This window comes from Schistocerca piceifrons, chromosome X, assembly GCF_021461385.2.
Source record: "Schistocerca piceifrons isolate TAMUIC-IGC-003096 chromosome X, iqSchPice1.1, whole genome shotgun sequence".
Taxonomy (NCBI): Eukaryota; Metazoa; Arthropoda; class Insecta; order Orthoptera; family Acrididae; genus Schistocerca; species Schistocerca piceifrons.
The window spans coordinates 973,478,838-973,503,098 of record NC_060149.1 but is presented as its reverse complement, the minus strand read 5'-3'; positions in this window follow the sequence as shown (position 1 = coordinate 973,503,098).

Below are 24,261 nucleotides of genomic sequence, written 5' to 3'. Positions count from 1 at the left end.
AATTGCGTAGGGATTAAATACAAAAGGCACAACGCCGACTTCAGTACAAGAAGAGAAAAACATCTCATTGTTTGTTGTTTGCTTTGAGCGTTTATCGGGAGATCAGTAATAGATTCCGATGCACTACTGCAGCTTTACTCTGTCCCTTGGACCTTCACATCGACGATGAAACACGGAAATTGCGTCCAGATTTAATACGAAAGGCACAATGACGACTTAAGTAAAAGAAGGTTAAATCTTCTCATTGTTCGTGGTTTGTTTGAGTGTTTCCTGTTAGATCAGTAATAGATTCCGATGCACTACGTCACCTTTACACTATCCCTTGGACCTTCACATTGACGATGAAACAAAGAAATAGCCACGGGATTTAATACAAACGGCACAATGCCGACTAAAGAACAAGAAGAGTAAATCTTCTCATTGTTTGTGGTTTGCTTTGAGCGTTTCCTGGAAGATCAGTATTAGATTCTGATGAACTACTTTTGCCTTACTCTATCCCTTGGACCTTCAGATTGACGATGAAACACAGATATTGCGTCGGGATTTGAAACAAAATTTACAATGTCAACTTAAGTACAAGAAGAGTAAATCTTCTCACTGTTTGCGGTTTGCTTTGAGCGTTTCCTGGGAGATCAGTATTAGATTCCGATGCACTACTGCAGCTTTACTCTATCCCTTGGACCTTCACATTGACGCTGGAACACAGAAATTGTGTCGGGCTCTAATACAAAAGGCACAATTCCGACTTAAGTACAAAAAGAATAAATCCTCTCATTGTTTGTGGTTTGCTTTGAGCGTTTCCTGGGAGATCAGTATTAGATTCCGATGTGCTACTGCAGCTTTACTCCATCTCTTGAACCTTCACATTGACGATGAAACACTGAAACTACGTCGGGATTTAATACAAAAGGCACAATGCCGACTTAAGTACATGAAGAGTAAATCTTCTCATTGTTTGTGGTTTGCTTTGAGCGTTTCCTGGAAGATCAGTATTAGATTCCGATGAACTACTGCATCTTTACTCTATCCCTTGGACCTTCAGATTGACGATGAAACATAGAAATTGCGTCATGATTTAATACAGAAGGCACAATGCTGACTTAAGTACAAAAAGGTTAAATCTTCTCATTGTATGTGCATTGTTTGAGCGTTTTCTGGGGAATCAGTTTTATTTTCCGATGCACTACTACAGCTTTACTCTATATCTTGGACCTTCAGATTGACGATTAAACACAGAAATTGCGTCGGGATTTAAAACAAAATTTACAATATCAACTTAAGTACAAGGAGAGTAAATCTTCTCATTGTTTGTGGTTTGTTTTGAGCATTTCCTGGGAGATCGGTATTAGGTTCCGATGCACTACTGCAGCTTTACTCTATCCTATGGACCTTCACATTGACGATGAATCACAGAAATTGCGTCCAGATTTAATACAAAAGGCACAATGACGACTTAAGTAAAAGAAGGTTAAATCTTCTCATTGTTTGTGGTTTGTTTGAGCGTTTTCTGTTAGATCAGTAATAGATTCCGATGCACTACTTCAGCTTTACACTATCCCTTGGACCTTCACATTGACAATGAGACACAGAAATTGCGTCGGGAATTAATACAAAATTCACACTGCCGACTTAAGTACAAGAAGGGTAAATCTACTCATTGTTTGTAGTTAGCTTTGAGCGTTTCCTGGGAGATCAGTGTTAGATTGCGATGCACTACTGCAGCTTTACTCTATCCCTTGAACCATCACATTGACAATGAAACACTGAAATTGCGTTGGGATTTAATACAAAGGGTACAATGCCGACTAAAGTACATGATGAGTAAATCTTCTCGTTGTTTGGGGTTTGCTCTCAGCGTTTCCAGGAGGATCAGTATTATTTCCCGTTGCACTACTGCAGCTTTACTCTATCCCTTGGACCTTCACATTGACGATGAAACACAGAATTTGCTTCGGGATTTAATACAAAAGGCACAATGCCGACTTAAGTACAAAAGGCACAATGCACACTTAAATACAAGGAGAGTAACACTACTCATTGTTTTTGGTTTCCTTTGACCGTTTCCTGGGCGATCAATGTTAGATTCCGATGCACTACTGCTGCTTTACTCTAACACTTGGACCTTCACATTCACGATGGAACACAAATATTGCGTAGGGATTAAATACAAAAGGCACAACGCCGACTTAAGTACAAGAAGAGAAAAACATCTCATTGTTTGTTGTTTGCTTTGAGCGTTTATCGGGAGATCAGTAATAGATTCCGATGCACTACTGCAGCTTTATTCTATCGCTTGGACCTTCACATTGACGATGAAACACAGATATTTCGTCGGGAATTAATACAAAAAGCACAATGCCGACTCATGTACAAGAGGATTTAATCTTCTCATTGTTAGTGGTTAGATGTGAGCGGTTCCTGGAAGATCAGTATTAGATTCCGATGCACTACTGCAGCTTTACTCTATCCCTTGGACCGTCACCCTGACGATGAAACACAGAAATTGCGTCGGGATTTAATAGAAAAAGGACAATGCCGGCTTAAGTACAAGAAGAGTAAATCTTCTCATTGTTTGTGTTTTGGTTTGTGCGTTTCCTGGGGGATCAGTACTAGATTCCGTTGCACTACTGTAGCTTTACTCTATCCCATGGACCGTCACACTGACGATGAATCACAGAAATTGCGTCGGGATTTAATTCAAAAAGGGACAATGCGGACTTAAGTACAAGAAGAGTAAATCTTCTCATGGTTTGTGGTTTGCTTTGTGCGTATCCTGGGGAATAGTACTAGATTCCGATGCACTACTGCAGCTTTACTCTATCCCTTGGACCTTCACATTGACGCAGATACATAGAAATTGCGTCGGGATTTAATACAAAAGGCACAATGCCGACTTAAGTACAAAAGGGTTAAATCTTCTCATTGTATGTGGTTTGTTTGAGCGTTTTCTGGGGGATCAGTATTATATTCCGATGCACTACTGCAGCTTCACTCTATCCCTTGGACCTTCACATTGACGATGAAAGACAGAGATTGCGTCCGGATTTAATACTAAAGGCACAATGACGACTTAAGTAAAAGAAGGTTAAATCTTCTCATTGTTTGTGGTTTGTTTGAGCGTTTTCTGTTAGATCAGTAATAGATTCCGATGCACTACTTCAGCTTTACACTATCCCTTGGACCTTCACATTGACGATACAACAAAGCAAATGCCACGGGATTTATTACAAAAGGCACAATGCCGACTTAAGAACAAGAAGAGTAAATCTTCTCATCGTTTGTGGTTTGCTTCGAGCGTTTCCTGGAAGATCAGTATCAGATTCCGATGAACTACTGCAGCTTTACTCTATCCCTTGGACCTTCAGATTGACGATGAAACACAGAAATTGCGTCGGGATTTTAAACAAAATTTAAATTGTCAACTTAAGTACAAGAAGAGTAAATCTTCTCACTTTTTGCGGTTTGCCTTGAGCGTTTCCTGGGATATCAGTATTAGGTTCCGATGCACTACTGCAGCTTTACTCTATCCCTTGGACCTTCACATTGACGTTGGAACACAGAAATTGTGTCGGGCTCTAACAGAAAAGGTACAATGCCGACTTAAGTACAAGAAGAGTAAATCCTCTCATTGTTTGTGGTTTGCTTTGAGCGTCTCCTGGGAGATCAGTATTAGATTCCGATGGTCTACTGCAGCTTTACTCCATCTCTTGAACCTTCACATTGACGATGAAACACTGAAACTGCGTCGGGATTTAATACAAAAGGCACAATACCGACTTAAGTACATGAAGAATAAACCTTCTCATTGTTTGTAATTTGCTTTGAGCGTTTCCCGTAAGATCAGTATTAGTTCCCGTTCCACTACTGCAGCTTTACTTTATCCCTTGGACCTTCACATTGGCGAGGAGACACAGAAATTGCGTCGGGAAATAATACAAAAGGCACAATGCCAACTTGCGTACAAGCAGATTAATCTTCTCATTGTTTGTGTTTTACTTTGAGCGTTTCCTGGGAGATCAGTATTAGATTCCGGTGCACTACTGCAGCTTTACTCTATCCCTTGGACCTTCACATTGACGATGAAACACAGAAATTGCGTCCGGATTTTATACTAATTTCACAATGCCGACTTAAGTACAAGAAGGTAAATCTACTCATTGTTTGTAGTTAGCTTTGAGCGTTTCCTGGGAGATCAGTATTAGTTCCCGATGCACTACTCCAGCTTTACTCTATCCCTTGGACCTTCACATTGACGATGTAACATAGAATTTGCGTCCAGATTTAATACAAAAGGCACAATGCCGACGTTAGTACAAGAAGAGTAAATCTTCTAATTGTTTGTGGTTTGTTATGAACGTTGCATGGGAGATCAGTATTAGACTCCGATGCACTACTGCGGCTTTATTCTATTCCTTGGACCTTCACATTGACGACGAAACACAGAAATTGCCTCGGGATTTATTACAAAAGGCACAATGCACACTTAAATACAAGGAAACACTACTCATTGTTTTTGGTTTCCTTTGAGTGTTTCCTAAGCGATCAAAGTTAGATTCCGATGCACTACTGCTGCTTTACTCTAACACTTGAACCTTCACATTCACGATGGAACACAAAAATTGCGTCGGGATTTAATATAAAAAGGCACAACGCCGACTTCAGTACAAGAAGAGTAAAACTTCTCATTGTTTATGGTTTCCTTTGTGCGTTTCCTGAGGGATCAGTACTAGATTCCGAAGCACTACTGCAGCTTTATTCTATCGCTTGGACATTCACATTGACGATGAAACACAGATATTGCGTCGGAAATTATACAAAACAGCACAATGCCGACTTAAGTACAAGAGGAGTTAATCTTCTCATTGTTAGTGGTTAGCTTTGAACGGTTCCTGGAAGATCAGTATTAGATTCCGATGCACTACTGCAGCTGTACTGTATCCCTTCTACCTTCACATTGACGATGATACATAGAAATTGCGTCGGGATTTAATACAGAAGGCAGAATGCTGACTAATGTACAAAAAGGTTAACTCATCTCATTGTATGTGGTTTGTTTGAGCGGTTTCTGGAGGATCAGTATTATATTCCTATGCACTACTGCAGCTTTAGTCTTTCCCTTATACCTTCAGATTGACGATTAAACACAGAAATTGCGTCGGGATTTAAAACAAAACGTACAATGTCAACTTAAGTACAAGGAGAGTAAATCTGCTCATTGTTTGTGGTTTGTTTTGAGCGTTTTCTGGGAGATCAATATTAGTTTCTGTTGCACTACTGCAGCTTTACTCTATCCTTTGGACCTTCACATCGACGATGAAACACGGAATTTGCGTCCAGATTTAATACAAAAGGCACAACGACGACTTAAGTAAAAGAAGGTTAAATCTTCTCATTGTTTGTGGTTTGTTTGAGCGTTTCCTGTTAGATCAGTAATAGATTCCGATGCACTACTTCAGCTTTACACTATCACTTGGACCTTCACATTGACGATAAAACAAAGAAATTGCCACGGGATTTAATACATAAGGCACAATGCCGACTTACGAATAAGAAGAGTGAATCTTCTCATTGTTTGTGGTTTGCTTTGAGCGTTTCCTGGAAGATCAGTATCAGATTCCGATGAAGTACTGCAGCTTTACTCTATCCCTTGGACCTTCAGATTGACGATGAAACACAAATATTGCGTCGGGAATTAAAACAAAATTTACAATGTCAACCGAAGTACAAGAAGAGTAAATCTTCTCACTGTTTGCGGTTTGCTTTGAGCGTTTCCTGGGAGATCAGTATTAGATTCCGATGCACTACTGCAGCTTTACTCTATCGCTTGGACCTTCACATTGACGACTGAACACAGAAATTGCGTCGGGCTCTAATACAAAAGGCACAATGCCGACTTAAGAACAAGAAGAGTGAATCTTCTCATTGTTTGTGGTTTGTTTTGGGCGTTTCCTGGGAGATCAGTATAAGATTCCGATGCACTACTGCAGCTTTAGTCTATCCCTTGCACCTTCAGATTGACGATTAAACACAGAAATTGCGTCGGGATTTAAAACAAAATGTACAATGTCAACTAAAGTACAAGGAGAGTAAATCTTCTCATTGTTTGTTGTTTGTTTTGAGCGTTTCCTGGAAGATCAGTATTAGATTCCGATGAAGTACTGCAGCTTTCCTCTATTCCTTGGACCTTCACATCGATGTTGAGACACAGACATTGCGTCGGACTGTAATACAAAACGCACAATGCCGACTTAAGTACAAGAAGAGTAAATCATCTCATTGTTAGTGGTTTGCTTTGAGCGCTTCCTACGAGATCATTATTAGATTACGATGCACTATTGCAGCTTTAATCTATCCCTTGGACCTTCACATTGACGATGAAACACAGAAATTGCGTTGGCATTTAATACAAAAGGCACATTCCTGACTTAAGTACAAAAGGGTTAAATTTTCTCATTGTAAGTGGTTTGTTTGGGCGTTTTCTGGGGGATCAGTACTATATTCCGATGCACTACTGCAGCTTTACTCTTTCCCTTGGAACCTCGCCCTGACGATGAAACACAGAAATTGCGTCGGGATTTAATACAAGGAGCACAATGCTGACTTAAGTACAAGAAGAGTAAATCTCCTCATTGTTTGTAGTTTGTTCTGAGCATTTCCTGGGAGATCAGTATTAGGTTCCGATGCACTACTGCAGCTTTACTCTATCCCTTGGACCTTCACATTGACGATGAAACACAGAAATTGCGTACGGATTTAACACAAAAGGCACAACGACGACTTAAGTAAAAGAAGGTTAAATCTTCTCATTGTTTGTGGTTTGTTTGAGCGTTTCCTATTAGATCAGTAATAGATTCCGATGCACTACTTCAGTTTCACACTATCCCTTGGACCTTCACTTTGACGATGAAACAAAGAATTAGCCACGGGATTTAATACAAAAGGCACAATGCCGACTTAAGGACAAGAAGAGTAAATCTTCTCATTGTTTGTGGTTTGCTTTGAGCGTTTCCTGGAAAATCTGTAATAGATTCCGATGAACTACTGCAGCTTTACTCTAACCTTGGACCTTCAGATTGACGATGAAACACAGATATTGCGTCGGGATTTAAAACAAAATTTACAATGTCAACTTCAGTACAAGCAGAGTAAATCTTCTCATTGTTTGTGGTTTGCTTTGAGCGTTTCGTTGGGGATCAGTACTAGATTCCGATGCACTATTGCAGCTTTACACTATCCCTCAGACATTCACACTGACGATAAAACACAGCAATTGCGTCGGGATTTAATACCAAAGGGACAATGCTGACTTAAGTACAAGAAGATAAAATCTTGTCATTGGATGTGGTTTGCTTTGGGCGTTTCCTCGGAGATCAGTAATAGATTCCGATGCACTACTGCAGCTTTACTCTAACACTTGGACCTTCACATTCACGATGGAACTCTGAAATTGCGTCGGGATTTAATACAAACAGCACAATGCCGACCTAAATACAAAAAGGTTAAATCTTCTCATTGAATATGGATTGTTTGAGCGTTTCCTGGGAGATCAGTATTAGATTCCGATGCACTACTGCAGCTTTACTCCATCCCTTGGTCCTTCTCCCTGACGATGAAACAGAGTAATTGCGTCGGGATTTAATACGAAAGGCACAATGCCGACTTTAGTACAAGAAGTATTAGACTCCGATGCACTACTGCAGCTTAACAATATCGCTTGGACTTTCCCATTGACGATGAAACACAAAAATGGTGTTGGGATTTAATACAAAGGGCACGATGCCGAGTTAAGTACAAGAAGAGTAAATCCTCTTATTGTTTGTGGTTTGCTTTGAGCGTTTCCTAGGGAGATCAGTATTAGATTCCCATGCACTACTGCAGCCTTACTCCATCTCTTGAACCTTCACATTGACGATGAAACACTGAAATTGCGTCGGGATTTAATACAAAATGCACAATACCACTTAAGTCCATGAAGAGTAAACCTTGTCATTGTTTGTGATTTGCTTTGAGCGTTTCCCGTAAGATCAGTATTAGTTCCCGTTTGCATTACTGCAGCTTTACTCTATACCTTGGACCTTCACATTGACGATGAAACACAGAAATTGCGTCGGGATTTAATACAAATGGCACAATGCCAACTTGAGTATAAGTAGAGTAAATCTTCTCATTGTTTGTGGTTTACTTTGAGTGTTTCGTGTGAGATCAGTATTAGATTGCGATGCACTACTGCAGCTTTACTCTATCCCTAGGACCTTCACATTGACGATGAAACACAGAAATTGCATCGGGTTTTAATACAAAAGGCACAATGCCGACTTAAGTACAAGAAGAGTAAATCTTCGCAATGTTTGTGGTTTGCTTTGGCGTTTCCTGGAAGATCAGTATTAGATTCCGATGAACTACTTAAGCTTTATTCTATTTCTTGGACCTTCTCATTGCCGATGAAAATCAGAAATTGCTTCGGGAATTAATACAAAAGGCACAATGCCGTTTTAAGTACAAAAAGAGTAAATCTTTTCATTGGATAAGGTTTGCTTTGGGCGTTCCCTGGGAGATCAATGTTAGATTCCGATGCACTACTGCTGCTTTACTCTAACACTTGGACCTTCACATTCACGATGGGACACAAAATTTGCGTCGGGATTTAATACAAAAGGCACAATGCTAACTTGAGTACAAGAAGAGTAAATCTTCTCATTGTTTGTGGTTTGCTCTGTGCGTTTTCTGGGGGATCAGTACCAGATTCCGATGCACTACTTCAGCTTTATTCTATCGCTTGGAAGTTCACATTGGCGATGTAACACAGATATTGCGTCAGGATTTAATACAAAAAGCACAATGCCTAATTAAGTACAAGAGGGTCTAATCCTCTCATTGTTACTGGTTAGCTATGAACGGTTCCTGGAAGATCAGTATTCGATTCCGATGCACTACTGCAGCTTCACTCTATCCCTTGGTCCTTCACATTGACGATGATACATAGAAATGGCGTCGGGATTTAATACAAAAGGCACAATGCTGACTTAAGTAAAAAAAGGTTAAATCTTCTTATTGTATGTGGTTTGTTTGAGCGTTTTCTAGGGGATCAGTATAATATTCCGATGCACTACTGCAGCTTTACTCTATCCCTTGGACCGTCACCCTGACGATGAAACAGAAATTGCGTCGGGTTTTAATACAAAAAGCACAATGCCGACTTAAGTACAAGAAGAGTAAATCTTCTCATTGTTTGTGGTTTGCTTTGTGCGTTTCCTGGGGGATCAGTACTAGATTCCGATGCACTACTGCAGCTTTGCTCTATCCCTTGGATTTTCACATTGACGATGAAACACAGAAAATGCGTCGAGATTCAATACAAAAGGCACAATGCCGACTTCAGCACAAGATGAGTCAATCTACTCATTGTTTGTCGTTTGCTTTGAGCGTTTCCAGGGATATCAGTATTAGATTCCGATGCACTACTGCACCTTAACTATATCCCTTAGACCTTCACATTGACGATGAAACACAGAAATTGCGTCGGGATTTAAAACAAAATTTACAATGTCAACTTAAGTACAAGTAGAGTAAATCTTCTCAATGTTTGCGGTTTGCTTTGAGCGTTTCCTGGTAGAGATCAGTATTAGATTCCGATGCACTACTGCAGCTTTATTCTATCGCTTGGACCTTCAAATTGACGATGAAACACAGAAATTGCGTCGGGATTTAATACAAAAGGCACAATGCCGATGTAAGTACAAGAAGAGTAAATATTCTCTTTCTTTGTGGTTTTCTTTGAGCGTTTCCTGGGAGATCAGTATTGGATTCCGATGCACTACTGCAGATTTACTCTATCCCTTGGACCTTCACATTGACGATGAAGCACAGAGATTGCGTCGGGATTTAATACAAAATGCACAATGGCGACATAAGTACAAGAGGAGTAATTCTTCTCATTGTTTGAGGTTTGCTTTGGGCGTTTCCAGGGACATCAGTATTAGATTTCGATGCACTACTGCAGCTTTACTCTATCCCTTGCAACTTCACATTGACGATGAACCACAGAAATTGCGTCTGGATTTAAAACAAAAGGCACAATGCCGACTTAAGTACAAGAAGAGTAAATCTTCTCAATGTTTGTGGTTTGCTTTGAGCGTTTCCTCGGAGATCAGTATTAGATTCCGATGCACTACTGCTGCTTTAACCTATCGCTTGAACCTTCACATTGACGATGAAACACAGAAATTGAGTCTGGATTTAATACGAAAGGCACTATGCCGACTTACGTACTAGAAGGTTAACTCATCTCATTGTTTGTGGTTGCTATGAGCGTTTCCTGGGAGATCAGTATTAGACTCCGAAGTACTACTGCAGCATTATTCTATCCCTTGGACGTTCACATTGACGATGAAACACAGAAATTGTGTCGGGATTTATTACAAAAGGCACAATGCACACTTAAATACAAGAAGAGTAATCGTTCTCATTGTTTGTGGTTTGCTTTGAGCGTTTCCTCGGATATCAGTATTACATTTCGAGGCACGACTGCAGCTTTACTCTAACCCATGGACCTACACATTGACGATGAAACACAGAAATTGCGCCGGGATTTATTACAAAAGGCACAATGCACACTTAAATACAAGAAGAGTAATCCTCCTCATTGTTTGAGGTTTGCGTTAAGTGTTTCCTGGGAGATCAATGTTAGATTCCGATGCACTACTGCTGCTTTACTCTAACTCTTGGACTTTCACATTGTCGATGAGATACAGAAATTGCGTCGGGATTTAATACAAAAGGCACAATGAGGACTTACGTTCAAGAAGAGTAAATATTCACATTGTTTGAGGTTTGCTTTGAGCGTTACCTGGGAGATCAGTATTAGATCCGATGCACTACTGCAGCTTTAATATATCCCTTGGACCTTCACATTGAGGATAAAACACAGAAATTGCGTCGGGATTTAATACGAAAGGCACAATGCCGACCTACGAACAACAAGGTTAAATCATCTCATATTTTGTGGTTTTGATATGAGCGTTTCCTGGGAGATCTGTATTAAATTCCGATGCACTACTGCAGCTTTTTTCTATCCCTTGGACCCTCACATTGACGATGAAACACAGTTATTGCGTCAGGATTTAATACAAGACGCACAATGCCGACTTAAGTACAAAAAGGTTAAATCTTCTCATTGTATGAGGTTTGTATGAGCGTTTCCTGGGGGATCAGTATTATACTCCGATGCACTACTGCAGCTTTACTCTATCCCTTGGACCGTCACCCTGACGATGAAACACAGAAATTGCTTCGGGATTTAATACAAAATGCACAATGCCGACTTTAGTACAAGAAGAGTAAATCGTCTCATTGTTTGTGGTTTGCTTTGTGCGCTTCCTGGGGATCAGTATTAGATTCCGAAACACTACTGCAGTTTTACTCTATCCCATGGACCTTCACACTGACGATGAAACACAGATATTGCGTTGGTATTTAATACGAAAAGCACTATGCCGACTTAAGAGCGAGAAGAGTAGATCTTCTCATTTTTGTGGTTTGCTTTGAGCGTTTCCACGGAGATCAGTATTAGATTCCGAAGCACTACTGCAGCTTTATTCTATCCCGAGGATCTTCACATTGACGATGAAACACAGAAATTGCGTCTGGATTTAATACAAAAGGCACAACGCCGACTTAAGTACACGAAGAGTAAATGTTCTAAATGTTTGTGGTTTGCTTTGAGCGTATTAGATTCCGATGCACTGCTGCAGATTTACTCTATCCCTTGGACCTTCACATTGACGATGAAACACACGAATTGCCACGGGATGTAATATAAAAGACCCAATGCCGACTTAAGTACAAGAAGAGTAAATCTTCTCATTGTTTGTGGTTTGCTTTGAGCGTTTCCTCGGAGTTCAGTATTAGATTCCAATCCACTACTGCTGCTTTACTCTATCGCTTGAACCTTCACATTGACGATGAAACACAGAAATTGCATCTGGATGTAATACGAAAGGCACTATGCCGACTTACGTCCTAGAAGGTTAACTCATCTCATTGTTTGTGGTTTGCTATGAGCGTTTCCTGGGAGATCAGTGTTAGACTCCGATGCACTACTGCAGCTTTATTCTATCCCTTGCACCCTTAAATTGACGATGAAACACAGAAATTGGGTCGGGATTTAATACAAAAGGCACAATGCAGACTTAAGTACAAGAAGAGTAAATCTTCTCATTGTTTGTGGTTAGCTTTGAGCGGTTGCAGGAAGATCAGTATTAGATTCTTATGCACCACTGCAGCTTTACTCTATCCCTTGGACTGTCACATTGACGATAAAACACAAAAAATGCGTCGGGATTTAATACAAAAGGCACAATGCCGACTTATGTACAAGAAGAGTAAATTTTCTCTTTGTTTGTGGTTTGCTTTGAGCGTTTCGTGGAAGGTCAGTATTAGATTCCGATGCACTACTGCAGCTTTACTCTATCCCTTGGAACTTCACATTGACGATGAAACACAGAAATTGCGTCGGGAATTAATACAAAAGGCACAATGCCGACATAAGTACAAGAAGAGTAAATCTTCTCATTGTTTGTGGTTTGCTTTGAGCGTTTCCAGGGACATCAGTATGAGATTCCGATGCACTACTGCAGCTTTACTCTATCCCTTGGAACTTCACATTGACGATGGACCACAGAAATTGCGTCTGGATTTAAAACAAAAGGCACAATGCCGACTTAAGTACAAGAAGAGTAAATCTTCTCAATGTTTGTGGTTTGCTTTGAGCGTTTCCTCGGAGATCAGTATTAGATTCCGATCCACTACTGCTGCTTTAATCTATCGCTTGAACCTTCACATTGACGATGAAACACAGATATTGCGTCTGGATGTAATACGAAAGGCACTATGCCGACTTACGTCCTAGAAGGTTAACTCATCTCATTGTTTGTGGTTTGCTATGAGCGTTTCCTGGGAGATCTGTATTAGACTCCGATGCACTACTGCAGCTTTATTCTATCCCTTGGACCTTCACATTGACGATGAAACACAGATATTGCGTCGGGATTTATTACAAAAGGCACAATGCACACTTAAATACAAGAGGAGTAATCGTTCTCATTGTTTGTGGTTTGCTTTGAGCGTTTCCTGGGATATCAGTATTACATTTCGAGGCACGACTGCAGCTTTACTCTATCCCTTGGACCTACGCATTGACGATGAATCACAGAAATTGCGTCGGGATTTTATACGAAATGCACAATGCCGACCTACGAACAACAAGGTTAAATCATCTCATAGTTTGTGGTTTTTTGATATGAGCGTTTCCTGGGAGATCTGTATTAGATTCCGATGCACTACTGCAGCATTTTTCTATCCCTTGGATCTTGACGTTGAAGATGAAACACAGATATAGCGTCTGGATTTAATACAAAAGTTACAATTCCAACTTAAGTACAAGAAGAGTAAATCTTCTCATTGTTTGTGGTTTGATTAAGCGTTTCCTGGGAGATCAGAATTAGATTCTGATGCTCCACGGCAGCTTTATTTACTCTATCCCTTTGAGCTTCACATTGACGATGAAACACAGAAATTGCGTCGGGATTTAATACAAAGGGCACAATGCCGACGTTAGTACAAGGAGGTTTAATCTTCTCATTATATATGGTTAGTTTGAATGTTTCCTGGGAGATCAGTATTACATACCGATGCACTACTGCAGCTTTACTCTATCCCTTGGACCTTCGCATTGACGATGAAACACAGAAAATGCGTCGGGATTTAATACAAAGTGCACAATGCCGACTTAAGTACAGGAAGAGTAAATAATCTCTTTGTTTAAGGTTTACCATGAGCGTTTCCTGGGAGATCAGTATTAGATTCCGATGCACTACTGCAGCTTTACACTATCCCTTGGACCATCACATTGACGATGAAACTCAGAATTTAATTCGGGATTTAATACAAAAGCACAATGCCGACCTAAGTACAAGAAGTGTCAATCTTTTCATTGTTTGTGGTTTGCTTAGAGCGTTTCCTGGGAGTTCAGTACTAGAATCGGATGCACTACTGGAGCATTTCTGTATCCCTTGGACCTTCACATTGACGATGAAACACAGAAATTGCGTCGGGATTTAAGACGAAAGGCACAACCGACTTATGTACAAGAGGGTTAAATCGTCTCATAGTTTGTGGTTTGCTATGAGCGTTTCCTGGGAGATTAGTATTAGACTCCGATGCACTACTGCAGCTTTATTCTATCCCTTGGAGCTTCACATTGACGATGAAACACAGAAATTGCGTCGGCATTTAATACAAAAGGCACAATGAAGACTTACGTCCAAGAAGAGTAAATCTTCGCATTGTTTGTGGTTTGATTTGAGCGTTTCCTGGGAAGTCAGTATTACATTCCGTGGCACTGCTGCAGCTTTACTCTATCCCTTGGACCTTCACATTCGCGATGGAACACAGAAATTGCGTCGGGATTTAATACAAAAGGCACAATGCCGACTTAAATACAAGAAGTGTAAATCTTCTCATTGTTTGTGGTTTGCTTCGTGCGTTTCCTGGAAGATCAGTATTAGATTCCGATGCACTGCTGCAGCCTTACTCTATCCTTTGGAGCTTCACATTGACGATGAAACACAGAAATTGCGTCGGCATTTAATACAAAAGGCACAATGAAGACTAACGTACAAGAAGAGTAAATCTTCGCATTGTTTGTGGTTTGATTTGAGCGCTTCCTGGGAGATCAGTATTAGATTCCGATGCACTACTGCAGCTTTACTCTATCCCTTGGACTTTCAAATTGACGATGAAACACAGAAAATGCGTCGGGATTTAATACAAAGGGCACAATGCCGACTTAAGTACAAGAGGAGTAAATAATCTCTTCGATTAAGGTTAGCCATGAGCGTTTCCTGGGAGATCAGTATTAGATTCCGATGCACTACTGCAGCTTTACACTATCCCTTGGACCATCACTTTGACGATGAAACACAGAAATTAATTCGGGATTTAATACAAAAGGCACAATGCCGACTTAAGTACAAGAAGTGTCAATCTTTTTATTGTTTGTGGTTTGCTTAGAGCGTTTCCTGGGAGTTCAGTACTAGATTCCGATGCACTACTGGAGCATTTCTCTATCCCTTGGACCTTCACATTGACGATGAAACACAGAAATTGCGTCGCGATTTAACACGAAAGGCACAATGCCGACTTACGTACAAGAATGTTAAAGCATCTCATTGTTTACGGTTTACTATGAGCGTGTCCTGGGAGATCAGTATTTGATTCCGATGCACTACTGCAGCTTTACTAGATCCCTTGGACCTTCAGATTGAGGATGAATCACAGAAAATTCATCGCGATTTAATAAAAAAGGCACAATGCCGAATTGAGTAGAAGAAGAGTAAATATTCTCTTTGTTTGTGGTTAGATTTAAGCGTTTCCTGGGAGATCAGTATTAGATTCCGATGCACTACTGCAGCTTTACTCTATCCCTTGGACCTTCAAATTGACGATGAAACACAGAAAATGCGTCGGGATCTAATACAAAAGGCACAATGCCGACTTATGTACAAGAAGACTAAATATTCTAATTGTTTGTGGTTTGCTTTGAGCGTTTCCTGGGGAATCAGTAATAGATTCCGATGCACTACTGCAGCTTTACGCTATCCCTTGGACCTTCACATTGACGATGAAAGTTAGAAAATGCGTCGGGATTTAATACAAAAGGCACAATGCCGTCTTAAGTGGAAGAAGAGTAAATTTTCTCGTTGGTTGTGGTTTGCTATGAGCGTTTCCTGGGAGATCAGTATTAGACTCCGATGCACTACTGCAGCTTTATTCTATCCCTTGGACCTTCACATTGACGATGAAACACAGAAATTGCGTCGGGATTTATTACAAAAGGCACAATGCACACTTAAATACAAGAAGAGTAATCGTTCTTATTGCTTGTGGTTTGCTTTGAGCGTTTCCTGGGATATTAGTATAACATTTAGAGGCACTACTGCAGCCTTACACTATCCCTTGGACATTCACATTGACGATGAAACACAGAAATTGCGTCGGGATTTAATACAAAAGGCACAATGAAGACTTATGTACAAGAAGAGTAAATCTTCGCATTGTTTGTGGTTTGATTTGAGCGTTTCCTGGGAGATCAGTTTTAGACTCCGATGCACTACTGCAGCTTTACTCTATCCCTTGGACCTTCACATTGACGCAGATACTTAGAAATTGCTTCGGGATTTAATACAAAAGGCACAATGCCGACATAAGTACAAAAGGGTTACATCTTCTCATTGTATGTCGTTTGTTTGAGCGTTTTCTAGGGCATCAGTATTATATTCCGATCCACTACTGCAGCTTTACTCTATCCCTTGGACCTTCACATTGACGTTGATACATAGAAATTGCGTCGGGATTTAATACAGAAGGCACATTGCTGACCTATGTACAAAAAGGTTAAATCATCTCATTGTATGTGGTTTGTTTGAGCGGTTTCTGGGGGATCAGTATAATATTCCGATGCACTACTGCAGCTTTAGTCTATCCCTTGGACCTTCAGATTGACGATTAAACACAGAAATTGCGTCGGGAATTAAAACAAAATGTACAATGTCAACTTAAGTACAAGGAGAGTAAATCTTCTCATTGTTTGTGGTTTGTTTGAGCGTTTTCTGGGAGATCAATATTAGATTCTGATGCACTACTGCAGCTTTACTCTATCCCTTGAACTTTCACATTGACGATGAAACACAGAACTTGCGTCCAGATTTAATACAAAAGGCACAACGACGACTTAAGTAAAAGAAGGTTAAATCTTCTCATTGTTTGTGGTTTGTTTGAGCGTTTCCTGTTAGATCAGTAATAGATTCCGATGCACTACTTCAGCTTTACACTATCACTTGGACCTTCACATTGACGATAAAACAAAGAAATAGCCACGGGGTTTAATACATAAGGCACAATGCCGACTTAAGAACAAGAAGAGTAAATCTTCTCATTGTTTGTGGTTTGTTTTGAGCGTTTCCTGGAAGATCAGTATTAGATTCCGATGAAGTACTGCAGGTTTACTCTATCCCTTGGACCTTCACATTGACGATGAAACACAGACATTGCGTACGGATTTAATACAAAAGGCACAACGACGACTTAAGTAAAAGAAGGTTAAATCTTCTCATTGTTTATGGTTTGTTTGAGCGTTTCCTATTAGATCAGTAATAGATTCCGATGCACTACTTCAGCTTCACACTATCCCTTGGACCTTCACTTTGACGATGAAACAAAGAATTAGCCACGGGATTTAATACAAAAGGCACAATGCCGACTTAAGGACAAGAAGAGTACATCTTCTCATTTTTTGTGGTTTGCTTTGAGCGTTTCCTGAAAGATCAGTATTAGATCCCGATGAACTACTGCAGCTTTACTCTAACCCTTGGACCTTCAGATTGACGATGAAACACAGATATTGCGTCGGGATTTAAAACAAAATTTACAATGTCAACTTAAGTACAAGCAGAGTAAATCTTCTCATTGTTTGTGGTTTGCTTTGAGCGTTTCGTTGGGGATCAGTACTAGATTCCGATGCACTACTGCAGCTTTACTCTTTCCCTGGACCTTCACACTGAAGATAAAATACAGAAATTGCGTCGGGGTTTAATACCAAAGGGACAATGCTGACTTAAGTACAAGAGGAGTAAATCTTCTCATTGGATGTGGTTTGCTTTGGGCGTTTCCTCGGAGATCAGTATTAGATTCCGATTCACTACTGCAGCTTTACTCTAACCCTTGGACCTTCACATTCACGATGGAACACAGAAATTGCGTCGGGATTTAATAAAAACAGAACAATGCCCACTTAAATACAAAAAGGTTAAATCTTCTTCTCATTGAATATGGATTGTTTGAGCGTTGCCTGGGAGATCAGTATTAGATTCCGATGCACTACTGCAGCTTTACTCTATCCCTTGGTCCTTCACCCTGACGATGAAACACAGAAATTGCGTCGGGATATAATACAATTTTACAATGCCGACTTATGTACAAGAACAGTAAATCTTCTCATTGTTTGTGGTTTGCTTTGAGCGTTTCCTTGGGGATCAGTACTAGATTCCGATGCACTACTGCAGCTTTACTCTATCCCTTGGGCCTTCACATTGACGATGAAACACAGAATATGTGTAAAGATTTAATACGAAAAGCACAATGACGACTTTAGTACAAGAAAAGTAAATCCTCTCACTGTTTGTGGTTTGCTTTAAGCCTTTCGTGGGAGACCAGTATTAGATTCCGATGCACTACTGCAGCTTTACTCCATCTCTTGAACCTTCACATTGACGATGAAACACTGTAATTGCGTCGGGATCTAATACCAAAAGCACAATGCCGACTTAAGTACAAGGAGAGTAAATCTTCTCATTGTTTGTGGTTTGCTTTGAGCGATCCCTGGGAGATCAGTATTACACTCCGATGCACTACTGCAGCTTAACAATATCGCTTGGACCTTCCCATTGACGATGAAACACAGAAATGGTGTCGGGATTTAATACAAAGGGCACTATGCCGAATTCAGTACAAGATGAGTTAATCTACTCATTGTTTGTCGTTTGCTTTAAGCGTTTCCCGGAAGATCAGTATTCGATTCCGATGCACTTCTGCAGGTTTAATCTATCCCTTGGACCTACACATTGACGACGAAACACAGATATTGCGTCGGGATTTATTACAAAAGGCGCAATGCACACTTAAATACAAGGAGAGTAATACTACTCATTGTTTGTGGTTTCCTTTGAGCGTTTCCTGGGAGATCAATGTTAGATTCCGATGCACTACTGCTGCTTCACTCTAAGTCTTGGACCTTCACATTCACGATGGAACACAAAAATTGCGTCGGGATTTAAAACGAAGGGCACAATGCCGACTTAAGTACAAGAAGAGTAAATCTTCTCATTGTTTGTGGATAGCTTTGAGCGGTTCCAGGAAGATCAGAATTAGATTCTCACGCACTACTGCAGCTTTACTCTATCCCTTGGACCTTCACATTGACGATGACACAAAAAAATGCGTCGGGATTTAATGCAAAAGGCACAATGCCGACTTATGTACAAGAAGAGTAAATTTTCTCTTTGTTTGTGGTTTGCTATGAGCGTTTCCTGGGAGATCAGTATTAGACCCCGAACTACTACTGCAGCTTTATACTATCCCTTCGACCTTCACATTGACGATGAATCACAGAAATTGCGTCGGGATTTATTACAAAAGGCACAATGCACACTTAAATACAAGAGGAGTAATCGTTCTCATTGTTTGTGGTTTGCTTTGGGCGTTTCCTGGGATATCAGTATTACATTTCGAGGCCTGACTGCAGCTTTACTCTATCCCTTGGACCTACGCATTGACGATGAATCACAGAAATTGCGTCGGGATTTATTACAAAAGGCACAATGCACACCTAAATACAAGAAGAGTAATCCTCCTCATTGTTTGTGGTTTGCTTTGAGTGTTTCCTATTAGATCAATGTTAGATTACGATGCACTACTGCTGCTTTACTCTAACACTTGGACTTTCACATTGTCGATGAGATACAGAAATTGCGTCGGGATTTAATACAAAAGGCACAATGAGGACTTACGTACAAGAAGAGTAAATCTTCACATTGTTTGTGGTTTGCTTTGAGCGTTACCTGGGAGATCAGTATTAGACCCGATGCACTACTGCAGTTTTAATATATCCCTTGGACCTTCACATTGAGGATGAAACACAGAAATTGCGTCGGGATTTAATACGAAAGGCACAATGCCGACCTACGAACAACAAGGTTAAATCATCTCATAGTTTGTGGTTTTGATATGAGCGTTTCCTGGGAGATCTGTATTAGATTCCGATGCTCTACTGCAGCTTTTTTCTATCCCTTGGACCCTCACATTGACGATGAAACACAGAAATTGCGTCGGGATTTAAAGCGAAGGGCACAATGCCGACTTAAGTACAAGAAGAGTAAATCTTCTCATTGTTTGTGGATAGCTTTGAGCGGTTCCAGGAAGATCAGAATTAGATTCTCACGCACTACTGCAGCTTTACTCTATCCCTTGGACCTTCACATTGACGATGAAACAAAAAAATGCGTCGGGATTTAATACAAAAGGCACAATGCCGACTTATGTACAAGAAGAGTAAATTGTCTCTTTGTTTGTGGTTTGCTTTGAGCTTCTCGTGGGAGGTCAGTATTAGATTCGGGTGCACTACTGCAGCTTTACTCTATCCCTTGGAACTTCACATTGACGATGAAACACAGAAATTGCGTCGGGATTTAATACGAAAGGCACAATGCCGACCTACGAACAACAAGGTTAAATCATCTCATAGTTTGTGGTTTTGATATGAGCGTTTCCTGGGAGATCTGTATTAGATTCCGATGCACTACTGCAGGCTTACTCTATCCTTTGGACCTTCACATTGATGATGAAACTCAGAAATTCCGTCGGCATTTAATACAAAAGGCACAATGAAGACTTACGTACAAGAAGAGTAAATCTTCGCATTGTTTGTGGTTTGATTTGAGCGCTTCCTGGGAGATCAGTATTAGATTCTGATGCACTACTGCAGCTTTACTCTATCCCTTGGATCTTGACATATACGATGAAACACAGAAATAGCGTCTGGATTTAATACAAAAGTTACAATCTCGACTTAAGTACAAGAAGAGTAAATCTTCTCATAGTTTGTGGTTTGCTTTGAGCGTTTCGTGGGATATTAGTATTACGTTTCGAGGCACTACTGCAGCTTTACTCTATCCCTTGGACCTTCACATTCGCGATGGAACACAGATATTGCGTCGGGATTTAATACAAAAGGCACAATGCCGACTTAAGTACAAGAAGTGTAAATCTTCTCATTGTTTGTGGTTTGCTTTGTGCGTTTCGTGGGATATCAGTATTACGTTTCGAGGCACTACTGCAGCTTTACTTTATCCCTTGGACCTTCACATTCGCGATGGAACACAGATATTGCGTCGGGATTTAATACAAAAGGCACAATGCCGACTTAAGTACAAGAAGAGTAAATCTTCTCATTGTTCGTGGTTTGATTAAGCGTTTCCTGGGAGATAAGAATTAGATTCCGATGCACCACGGCAGCTTTATTTACTCTATCCCTTTGAGCTTCACATTGACGATGAAACACAGAAATTGCGTCGGGATTTAATACAAAGGGCACAATGCCGACGTTAGTACAAGGAGGTTTAATCTTCTCATTATATATGGTTAGTTTGAATGTTTCCTGGGAGATCAGTATTACATACCGATGCACTACTGCAGCTTTACTCTATCCCTTGGACCTTCGCATTGACGATGAACCACAGAAATTGCTTCGGGATTTAATACAAAACGCACAATACCGACTTAAGTACAAGAAGAGTAAATCTTCTCATTGTTGATGGTTTGCTTTGAGCGTTTCCTGGGTGATCAGTACTAGATTCCGATGCACTACTGCCGCTTTACTCTATCAATTAGACTTTCAAATTGACGATGAAACACAGAAAATGCGTCGGGATTTAATACAAAGTGCACAATGCCGACTTAAGTACAAGAAGAGTAAATAATCTCTTTGTTTAAGGTTTGCCATGAGCGTTTCCTGGGAGATCAGTATTAGATTCCGATGCACTACTGCAGCTTTACACTATCCCTTGGACCATCACATTGACGATGAAACTCAGAATTTAATTCGGGATTTAATACAAAAGCACAATGCCGACCTAAGTACAAGAAGTGTCAATCTTTTCATTGTTTGTGGTTTGCTTAGAGCGTTTCCTGGGAGTTCAGTACTAGAATCGGATGCACTACTGGAGCATTTCTGTATCCCTTGGACCTTCACATTGACGATGAAACACAGAAATTGCGTCGGGATTTAAGACGAAAGGCACAACCGACTTATGTACAAGAGGGTTAAATCGTCTCATAGTTTGTGGTTTGCTATGAGCGTTTCCTGGGAGATTAGTATTAGACTCCGATGCACTACTGCAGCTTTATTCTATCCCTTGGAGCTTCACATTGACGATGAAACACAGAAATTGCGTCGGCATTTAATACAAAAGGCACAATGAAGACTTACGTCCAAGAAGAGTAAATCTTCGCATTGTTTGTGGTTTGATTTGAGCGTTTCCTGGGAAATCAGTATTACATTCCGTGGCACTGCTGCAGCTTTACTCTATCCCTTGGACCTTCACATTCGCGATGGAACACAGAAATTGCGTCGGGATTTAATACAAAAGGCACAATGCCGACTTAAATACAAGAAGTGTAAATCTTCTCATTGTTTGTGGTTTGCTTCGTGCGTTTCCTGGAAGATCAGTATTAGATTCCGATGCACTGCTGCAGCCTTACTCTATCCTTTGGACCTTCACATTGACGATGAAACACAGAAATTGCGTCGGCATTTAATACAAAAGGCACAATGAAGACTTACGTACAAGAAGACTAAATCTTCGCATTGTTTGTGGTTTGATTTGAGCGCTTCCTGGGAGATCAGTATTAGATTCCGATGCACTACTGCAGTTTTACTCTATCCCTTGGACTTTCAAATTGACGATGAAACACAGAAAATGCGTCGGGATTTAATACAAAGGGCACAATGCCGTCTTAAGTACAAGAGGAGTAAATAATCTCTTCGATTAAGGTTAGCCATGAGCGTTTCCTGGGAGATCAGTATTAGATTCCGATGCACTACTGCAGCTTTACACTATCCCTTGGACCATCACTTTGACGATGAAACACAGAAATTAATTCGGGATTTAATACAAAAGGCACAATGCCGACTTAAGTACAAGAAGTGTCAATCTTTTTATTGTTTGTGGTTTGCTTAGAGCGTTTCCTGGGAGTTCAGTACTAGATTCCGATGCACTACTGGAGCATTTCTCTATCCCTTGGACCTTCACATTGACGATGAAACACAGAAATTGCGTCGCGATTTAACACGAAAGGCACAATGCCGACTTACGTACAAGAATGTTAAAGCATCTCATTGTTTACGGTTTACTATGAGCGTGTCCTGGGAGATCAGTATTTGATTCCGATGCACTACTGCAGCTTTACTAGATCCCTTGGACCTTCAGATTGAGGATGAATCACAGAAATTTCGTCGCGATTTAATAAAAAAGGCACAATGCCGAATTGAGTAGAAGAAGAGTAAATATTCTCTTTGTTTGTGGTTAGATTTAAGCGTTTCCTGGGAGATCAGTATTAGATTCCGATGCACTACTGCAGCTTTACTCTATCCCTTGGACCTTCAAAGTGACGATGAAACACAGAAAATGCGTCGGGATCTAATACAAAAGGCACAATGCCGACTTATGTACAAGAAGACTAAATATTCTAATTGTTTGTGGTTTGCTTTGAGCGTTTCCTGGGGAATCAGTAATAGATTCCGATGCACTACTGCAGCTTTACTCTATCCCTTGGACCTTCACATTGACGATGAAAGTTAGAAAATGCGTCGGGATTTAATACAAAAGGCACAATGCCGTCTTAAGTGGAAGAAGAGTAAATTTTCTCGTTAGTTGTGGTTTGCTATGAGCGTTTCCTGGGAGATCAGTATTAGACTCCGATGCACTACTGCAGCTTTATTCTATCCCTTGGACCTTCACATTGACGATGAAACACAGAAATTGCGTCGGGATTTATTACAAAAGGCACAATGCACACTTAAATACAAGAAGAGTAATCGTTCTTATTGCTTGTGGTTTGCTTTGAGCGTTTCCTGGGATATTAGTATAACATTTAGAGGCACTACTGCAGCCTTACACTATCCCTTGGACATTCACATTGACGATGAAACACAGAAATTGCGTCGGGATTTAATACAAAAGGCACAATGAAGACTTATGTACAAGAAGAGTAAATCTTCGCATTGTTTGTGGTTTGATTTGAGCGTTTCCTGGGAGATCAGTTTTAGACTCCGATGCACTACTGCAGCTTTACTCTATCCCTTGGACCTTCACATTGACGCAGATACTTAGAAATTGCTTCGGGATTTAATACAAAAGGCACAATGCCGACATAAGTACAAAAGGGTTACATCTTCTCATTGTATGTCGTTTGTTTGAGCGTTTTCTGGGGCATCAGTATTATATTCCGATCCACTACTGCAGCTTTATCTATCCCTTGGACCTTCACATTGACGTTGATACATAGAAATTGCGTCGGGATTTAATACAGAAGGCACATTGCTGACTTATGTACAAAAAGGTTAAATCATCTCATTGTATGTGGTTTGTT